Genomic DNA, 9,233 nt, shown 5'->3' on the forward strand with positions numbered 1-9,233 from the left:
AGTATGAAAGCATTGTTTCCAAAATAGAGGCCTCTGCCTCTGTCACCGGAGGGGCTGGAGCTCTGGAGCTCAGCCTGGTGGCCTCCTCGCCTGTTACCCAGGAGGGCTTCTCTTGTTTCCTGCTGTGAGCTGTTCCCGTGGCCCAGGACCCAAGGCCCCAGAGTGAGCCTTCCAGCCCCTCTGGCTCTTCCCTGCCTGCTGGGACCCAGACAGGCCCTGCCTCATCCCACCTGGTTGGCGGGACTAGGGATGACTGGGATGGGGCTGATGGCCTGAGCCCTCCTGGATGAGGGAGCTACATCTTGAACACAGAGTGGTTCTCTCTTCAGGAGAGGGTCTGACAGAGGATGCCCTCAGTGTCCAGCTCCCCGTGGGCCCTGAGAACCTGGGTGGCCAGTCCTGAACCCTGGAGCCATGTGGCCATACCTTGCACAGAACAGGCAGCAGGGACCAGAGTCACCCATCTCTTCTGGGTCATGAGCCTTCCATGAATATCCACCATGGAGGTGGTGGATCAGTGATTCCATGGAGAGGACTGGAGGTAAAAGGAAGAGGTGGGCCTGCAGCTTCAGGAGGTGCTGAGAAAGCTTTAGGGTCTGGGGAGACCTGAGAATGTTTGAAGGTAGGGAGGAGGAATCCACTAGGGAGGGAAAGATCAAACATACAAGAGAGAAAATGGGATAATTAATGGAACCAGCTTCCGGAGAAGGAGGGGAGGGTGTTATCTTGGAAAGAAAGTTCTCTTTTTCTTACAGATGCAAGAAGGCTGGAGGAAATACATGCATACATGGGACTGTCACCTGGGTTAAATGAATTTGCGGAAACACTGTGCCCACTCTTTAATATTTTCTTTTATTCATTTGCTTTTTCTTGCTGCTTTGAGTTGCAGGTAATAGAAACCATTACTTAAACTAGTAAAAGGACTATAATGGCTTTATAGAAATGAAACTTTCAGGATTGGCTTCAGGCAAGGGCTGATCCAGCTCCTCAGTTAGGTCACCAAGACTTTGCATTCTCTCTCTGCTCTGCCCTTGTCAGAGTTGGCTTCTGTCTAAAGCTGACTCTATTCCTTTGGAGTCTGGGGTTAAAGCTGCTCCTTGGAACCCTATAGGCTACCAAGCAAAACTCAGGGGAATGAGGAACAGATAGATGGTGAGGGGATGTTGTGTCCAGCACATGTTTATTGAGAGAGTCTACACAGCAGCCCTAGAGCAGGTTCTGAAGATATAGCAGTGAGTTACTTATGACTCCTGACCTCCCATAGTTCCCAGTGTTGGGGGAAAAGTGGATCCAGAAACGACGGTTATTTTTACTCTTAGGAGCATATCAGAGATGGGCCACCCCAGGGCAGGGAAAGGATGTCATCTGAGTGAAGCGTTGAACTGCCCCCAGTGGCTAAGACTGGAAAGCTGTGCTGAGCAGTAGAGATAGAGACCAAGACTCTGGCTGTCCAAGAGCCCAGATCCTTTAGGGTAAGGCTGAGTGTTGAAGGGCCTGTGTCTGCAGCTGAGGAGTTAAAACTTCATTCTGGAGATGAGAAAGTGGCACGGAAAGAATTTAAGCTGTGGCCTTGGTCAGAGTCGTGGCTTCTCAGTGCTTGTCCTGGGAGGCAGGAGTCTTCTGGGAACACGTGATGGTGCTTCAAGTTGTGTAAGCCTATGGCCTTTGACAGGGCGAGGGTCCAGTGGTCTCACTCAGTTCTCAACAAGGTCTATGATCACAAGTGGTAGAGAGCAAATGCTCAGGGTGCTGTGTGGCCAACTGTAGAGGCCATTCTAGAAGGCTGGTCCATTAGTCCAGGAGCCAACTGGGAAAGGTCTGAAAGGCAGGGAAGGAGTCATTCATTCATTCACTCACTCATTCAAGATGTACATACATACATACATGCACACACACACACAGAGCCGTCTGTGTACCAGTCAAAGTGCTAGGCTTTAGAGATGCAATACTGAGCAGGATATACATGGTTCCAGAGCTGACAATTGAGTGAAGGGTGGGGGAAAGCAAACAGATAGGTAAAGGGTGACAAGGTCAAGGGCTGGGTGTGGAAAAGATGGTAGAGAGAGCAAAGACTAACCATGACCAGAAATGGTTTAAAGATCTGTAAGAGTCTCCATAGGGCCCAGAGCCGTTGTTCTCAGCCAGGGCTGATTTTTGCCGCCTTGGACACATTTGACAGTATCTAGAGACAATTAAAAAACATTTTTTTTAAATTAATTAATTTTTGGCTGCACTGGGTCTTTGTTGCTACAGATGAGCTCTCTCTAGTTGAGGCAAGTGGGGGCTGCTCTCTAGTTGCCATGTGTGGGCTTCCCATTGAGGTTTGCAGAGTTTGGGCTCTAAGGCACGCAGGCTTCAGTAATTGCAGTGCACAGGCTTAGTTGCCCCATGACATGTGGGATCTTAGTTCCTGGACCAGGGATTGAACCCACATCCCCTGCACAGGCAGGTGGATTCTTAACTGCTGGACTACCAGGGAAACCCCTGGAAGATGGTTTCATGAGTGGTGGGACCATTCATGAGGTCCATTTTGGACAAGAAACTTCAGACATCTTTGGGGTGCCATCAAAACACTCTTCCTGCCCTCCACGTCTCCCTGCTGGTCAGTCTCTTCCTTCACAAAGTTCTAGAAAGCATCATCTACACTTTCTGTCTCCATGTCCCTACCTTGCATTCACTCCACCCACTGTTATCTACTTCATTCCTGTGGTGGAGTCAGTGGGTCTCCTTCTCCAACAGTCAGTCTCTCTCTTTGCCCCTGTGTCCTTGTGCTGAGAAAGGAGCCCGGCCCCAGTCCTCAGGGAAGGAGTTGTATTCAATCAAGTCAATCATAGTTATTATCCTTGTTGAAGATTGGTTTGGGAAGAGGTTTGTGACTCATATATGGCCAATGAGGTGAGAGGAAGGTGTGGTGATTACTAATGGAAAGGTGCTGGAAAAGTTTCTTAAAAAGTTTTATCCCCAATAAGAAAGAACAGATCCTTCTCTAGAGGATCTTCCCGACCCAGGGATTGAACCCAGGTATCCTGCATTATAGGCAGACGCTTTACTGTCTGAGCCACCAGGGATGTCTAAGAAAGAACACACAAGGAGGCAAGCCTTCATCTTTTGTCGTTTAATCTTGTTATGGAAAAAAGGTGATGCCTGGAGCCATGGCTGCCATCTTGTGATAATGAGGGGCAAGCCCGAGAAAGCAGGTTGACACATAGGATGGCAAGAACCCGATGCTCCAGGAGGCTGTCAAGAAAGAACCAGCTCTGGCACTTCCCTCCTTCCAGAGGTCTTTTAGATGGGATCATAAATTCCTCATTGTTAAAGCCGTCTTTGGTTGGGTAGTGTGCTACCCACAGCTCAAATCATCGTTGTTGATAGATTTCGTTCTGCTCCCCTGAAGACTGTTTTTACTGCAGTTGCCAATAACCAGGGCGGCCGTGTACAGGCACCACATCTAAGACATTATGAGTTTATTATTTATTATAACAATTTTCCCACAGATGGCAGTAAAGTGTTTTGTTCTAATAAAATCAGCGTGTTACGGTTTTCTGATAGAAGTAAACTACCTTGAGGAAAGGGCACCTTTTTCTAATTCACACCAGGGCCCTGTCTACCCTGGTTGTTAAATCTGTGGACGCTTATCCTCCCGACTCTCTGCAGTGGCTGGAAGCACTGCGCGTGCTCTGCTTCTTGATACACTTGCGGCTTTTGGCTTCCATGGCACCACAGTTGCCCAGTATTCCTCTTCCGGCCTTGCCTTCTCCATTGGCCTCTAGTGTTTCCCAGCTCTTACTTAACTGGGCCCTCATTCTTACTCTGCACACCGCCTCGGCCGCCTCACTCACTCCTGTGGCTCTGATTGCTCTCTACAGACTATTGACCCTGAAACCCCTATTTTGAGCCCCATTTTTGCCCTGTGCTGCAGCCATGTTATCCAACTGCTTACCCAGTGGGTGGCTCCCGCAAAGAGACTTAACAAGCACTGCAAACTCAACCCCTGCCCACCACCCCTGCTCGACATCTCTGTCCTCCACTCCATGAGAACAGGCTCTGCCCTGCTGTTCCATCCACTGACCCCGTTACTGGAGCTCAGTGTGTAGGAGGCATCCCTGAGTCCTACCTCCTCCTAAGCCTATATCCCAAACATCGGCATTTCCCACCAATTTCCCGGCTCTTGAATCTCTCTGGATCAAGCTACTTTTCTTCCCAATGCTGCCACCCCCATTGACTATCAGGCCCCCAGCTAGCTGGTCATTGGAACCTAGGTGCCGCTCCATCAGTCTTCCCCTTCGCCATGCCCCAGGTCACTGTCCACGGGTGGCCAACCCTGGACCCAGCTGCGGCCCCTCCTTCCAGCCCCCATCCTCACAGGGGAGGCCGACCACGCTGGCCCAGGCTTCTCAGAGGACGATCCTCTGTCTTTCCTGCCTCACCTGTTGCTTTTCCCTGTGGTCTCCTAGATGCAATCCTGAACAAGCCTGGCTTTGGCCTGTGGCTCAGGCTTCAGCGTGGTACCTCCCTCTAGGGGGTCTCCCACGACCTGTCCTGGTGCTCATCGACCACCGAAACCCCGGCCCACTTGACTGTCCCCGCCCCCTTCCCCCCGCCCCCACCCTGTGCCTCCAGGGCTGAAATCACATCCTGGTCCTTAATGAGATGTCTGCTTCCTTCACTAAAGGGACTTTACTGAGTGTTTCATTGCGTGTTCTCTGTAAATAGGCAGGCCCTCGGAGCCATGGCAAATTGGATTTTTATGTTCTGAAATTTGGTTAGTTTTCAGCATTTGAGACGTATTCTTTTGCAAGGTGGAGAATCACTCTCATCTGTTAAAAAAAAAAAGGTTCAGTAAAACTTCATACACCTTTTAAATGCAGAGTACTCAGCTCCCTGCCTTTATTTTCTCTGCTGGTGTTTTGAAGAGAGATATTCTGCTCACATGTACAGACACACACATGCATGCACACACTCACCGTTTTCTGTTCCTTTTCCAGGGCTCTGTGGACGGTCCAGGCTGGAGTGACAGGGAGCTTGGACAGACAGGAAGAGCTAACTGTAACCCAGCCCTGGCCTGCAGCCACCTCCCCGCTGCCCCTGCCCCCAGGGAATGCAAACTTGTCTCAATCCTCTCTCCACGTGTTTCATAAATGCAGGATTAGGGGATTTCCAGGGAGCCAGGTGGGCATCCCCTGCCTGGGACGTGGGGACAGCCCAGGAAACATTTTTTTTTTTTTTGCTCTCGGGTGAGAACAGGGTAAGGGCCAGGGTCTGCTGCCAGGTGGGCCCTTAACTGTGGCTGAAACTCCCGCATGAAGAGTGGGAGCCTCCCTCTCCCTCCTTGCCCGCTTGCTGCTGCTCCGTCCTGTCCTCTGGGGGCGTCTCGCTGCAGTTTCAGCGCCCTGCGGCTTGGCCCCGTGTGGGCTTCATGCTGTTTCTCTGCCTTTGTTTTGGTCTTGATTTTTCATGGTGTACGTATGTGTCTGTGTGTGTGTGCATGCACGCACGTGTGTGAAAGATAGACAACAGTTGCTGCTGCTGCTAAGTCGCTTCAGTCGTGTCCGACTCTGTGCGACCCCATAGACGGCAGCCCACCAGGCTCCCCTGTCCCTGGGATTCAGATGTAAAGAGAGAGAGATTCATGATGAGAGACAGAGACAGACACACAGAAAGTGCAGTGGGGACAAGAAAGAGACCAGAGCCTTTCTTGCACGTGTTAGATGCAGCGTGGCCTCAGCTGCCCTCATTCCTTCAGAGCCGGCTCTTTTCCGCCCTCCACACTGGCTCCCAAGCTTATTTGGCTAGACACAGAATATAGGAGGAAGAGAGGGGCAACCTCCCTGGTCTGGCCACCCCACATCTGGTCAGGGAAGCCTCACATCACATTTCCTTGGAAACCCAGCAATTCCTCATAGGCTCCATCAGTTACCTGGGGCTTCGAGCCCCTTCACTCTGCAGGGCTGGCCAGGGTGTGTTTGGGGTGGGGTGGAGCAGGGCGCCAGGGTTGGTTCAGCTCCTAGGCAGAGCAGCTGAGTGCCACTCCTAGCCTGGCTGGTTCTCCATGTCTCCATCAAGAGTCTGGGGCTGGAGCCTCGTCACCCTTTCCCAGTGCAGAGTCAGGAGACCGCTGGGGCCGCTGGGGGCCTCTCCTGAGGTGACACACGGTGCCTGACTCACTGTGAGAGCTCTGTTTCCTTTGAAGAGGAGCTCTGAGCTGCCTGGGGCGTTGGGACGAGGGAGAGGGCTGAAGAAGGCAGGACAGGTGGGGGACTCCCCTTTCTGGGGGGCTCCTCCGCTGCGAGGGTGACAGGGACCCCATTTCTTCGCTCGGCAAGGACAGGGCTTGTTGCTGTCTGGATGTGGGAAAGTGCAGCTGTCCTGCCAGCCGGGCAGTACCCACCACATGGGCCATCTCAGCCACCACATCTGGGCTTTCCTTTCCTGGAGAGCAGCGTGACCTCAGCTATTCTGCCTGCCACCTTGGGAGGGGCTGGGTCACACAGTCCCCCACCAGTGACCAGAATGGGGATCCCTACAGTAGTGTATACTAGAGAGACCCCTTAGAGACCCCTAAGAGACCCTACCCCATAGAGACCCCTTCGGCAGATGGCCATGGCCAGTCACGCTTGGACCTGCCCAGGAAGCCCCGTGCTCTCTGGGACGTGGTCGTACATGCAGTCGTCGTCACAGGCGCATGCCTGTGCACTCAGGACACACGTGTGTGTGTGTGTGTGCATGTGTGTTTCACATTTTTGGCCAGAATACACTCTGGAAACCTAAGCAGAAAAGAGCGTGTGAATGTGGCCATCATCAGGGATAAATTAATCCCAGACATGTAAAGGGTTTTCTTTTTTCATTCTCAGCCCGACTGCAAATTCAATTATAACTCTCTGCCAGCTACTGAAATGAGGGGACCAGTACGGATGTGGCTGAGCCTAGAAAGTGCGGCAGGCCAGTGGACGCTCTTGCTCCCCTCCTGCATCCCGCTCCCCTGCTGTCCAGGACCCAGGAAAGAGTTGCAGTCACTCCTGGATACCACACACTGGCAGGGCTTTGGGGCAGCAGCCAGGTACCAGCCAAGAACATGGAGCTGGTGGAAGCAGAGCTGCCCTCTGAGACCTGAGCAAGGAAATGGCCACATGTGGGGTCAGACCACAGGCTGGCAAAGGCTCTCTTATGAGGCGACCATTCCCAGGGCCTGGCCAATCTAGGTGGCACACGTATCCACCCACCCGGGGAGAGAACCAGGAGACTCACCTTGACTGGCTCAGGGGAGAAAGTCTTGGCTGGAGGCCCCCTTGGCAAGGCTTTTTACCTGCCATGGCTATTGAACCCTGTGGCCATGAGAGCTTGACTTTTCCCCTCACCCTCGCAGGCAAACTTCTGATGGTGATTTGGCTTCCAGCGCCCGCCTGTTTGTCGGGCAATGCTGTCCCTGCACACTGGCCCTCTGGCTTTGTTTGTGCACCCTTTCTGAGCCCTGCTAATGACAGTCTCCCCTTGGAGCTGGACCCGCCTCCCTCAGACACATAATAGGGGTCTCCGCCTGAGTGTGTCTGTCTGAGACCCCTTAAGAAGTCCTACTCAGGGAAACTGCAACCAGTCTCTCCTCGGTCATACCCTTCCCTTGGCTGCGGGAGGTTTGGGCATGTCTGTCTGCTCCAGGCTGAGAACAAAGAGTGTTCCCTGTCTCACTGAAGCTTGTTCCTCTGTGACAGCTGCCTTCTCATCTTATTCTTCCAGAGGCAGGGAGGGGAACTGAGTTACTTCAAGGGAACTGCAGGGATGGAGGGTGGGGGGAATTGGGCATTCCACATGAATTCCCAAAGAAGGTCAGGTGAGGCTAGTTTTAAAAGAGAATGGATGAGTTGTCAGAGATTCGATTTTGAATGGGGGTTTGGGGGGGGGCGGGTCATGAGTTGACAGTCGGGGGAGGCTGGGAGGGAGGTGGGGGGAAGGAAGAATGGTCCTGGTGACCCTGAACAGGGAGATTGAAGGGGAGCCAAGGGGCCCATAGGAAGAGGCTTGGAGGGGCAGGCCTCAGGCTGGAGGTAGGGGCTCTGTCTGCCCCTTCCCTGGGGCCTCTGGGGCCTTTTACATAACCTAGGCCTGGCCAAGGAGAGCTGGATTTTCACAGTTAGGCTCAGGCTGCCAGAAGAATGAGAAAAATGGGCCGGAGGGAACACCTCCACTGCAGAGAATAGGAGGGAGGAGAGTAGGAGCTAGGGATGGTGCGCGCGCGTGTGTGTGTGTGTGTGTGTGTGTGTGTGTGTGTGTGTGTGTGTATGAGAGAGGGGGGGGGGGTGGGGAGAGAACTCTGGCTCTGTGAGCTTCTGGCCAGCTCTGGAGGAGCCCAAGTACCTGCCTCCCCCAAGGGTCTTAGAACAAGGAAGCTCCCACTGAATCCAGTCAGTCCGGCTGCCTCGGATGCCTGGGACCCTATCCCACCAGGTCAGAGAGGCACATGCCCCTCTCCTTTCTTATTCCCATCAAACTGGGGGAGCAGGGCACTCCTAGGAAGACTCAGGTCTTTCCAGCCTCAGTCCAGGGGTGAGGATGAAGTCGGAGGTTGGTTGGAGAGGAGCCCTTGGCTACTGAAGCACTCTGCTACATAGTGTCGCCTTTAACCCACACCTGTGAGAGGTAGCTGTTTGGAGCCCCATATAAGAGACAAGAAAACTGTGACTCGGGGAGGCCGCACATTTGTTAACGGAGGGTGTGCCCAGCCATGGCGATTCAGAGTCCTTGCTCTCTGCACCCCATTGCCAGGCCCAGACACCTCCCAGTTTTCACAACTGGTGATGTCCTGAGCAGACCCAGGGCCTCGCCCGGTGTGGGAGCTGTGGGAGGCAGCAGGCAGGTGGGGGTGACTGTGTGTGGAACTGGCTCAGATATGGTGACGTTTTCTGGTTTTTCATTCACTCAGCAAGCATTTTTTTTTGAGCACCTGTCCTGCCCAAGCTCTGCTCTAAGCACAGGATTCTTACCCTTGTAAAAGTTCTCTGTCAGGGAGCCAGAACGAAAAAATCATTTCAGGCAGTAATGAATGAATGCTGGAGGAAAAATAAAGCGGAGGGAGAGATAGAAATAACAGGGGGTCATTTTTCAAACAAGTTTGAGGCAAAGCCCTCTGGAAATGTGACACTGGCTGACCTGAAAGAGTGAGCAGGCAAAACCAGGGTGAGAGCACCCGAGGCCCAGGGCGGCCCAAGTGCAAAGGCCGTGAGGTAGGGCTGAGCTGGCTG

Source organism: Bos grunniens, chromosome 11 (assembly GCF_055505025.1).
Source record: "Bos grunniens cultivar Pamir isolate PY7600 chromosome 11, Bosgru_T2T1.0, whole genome shotgun sequence".
Lineage (NCBI taxonomy): Eukaryota > Metazoa > Chordata > Mammalia > Artiodactyla > Bovidae > Bos > Bos grunniens.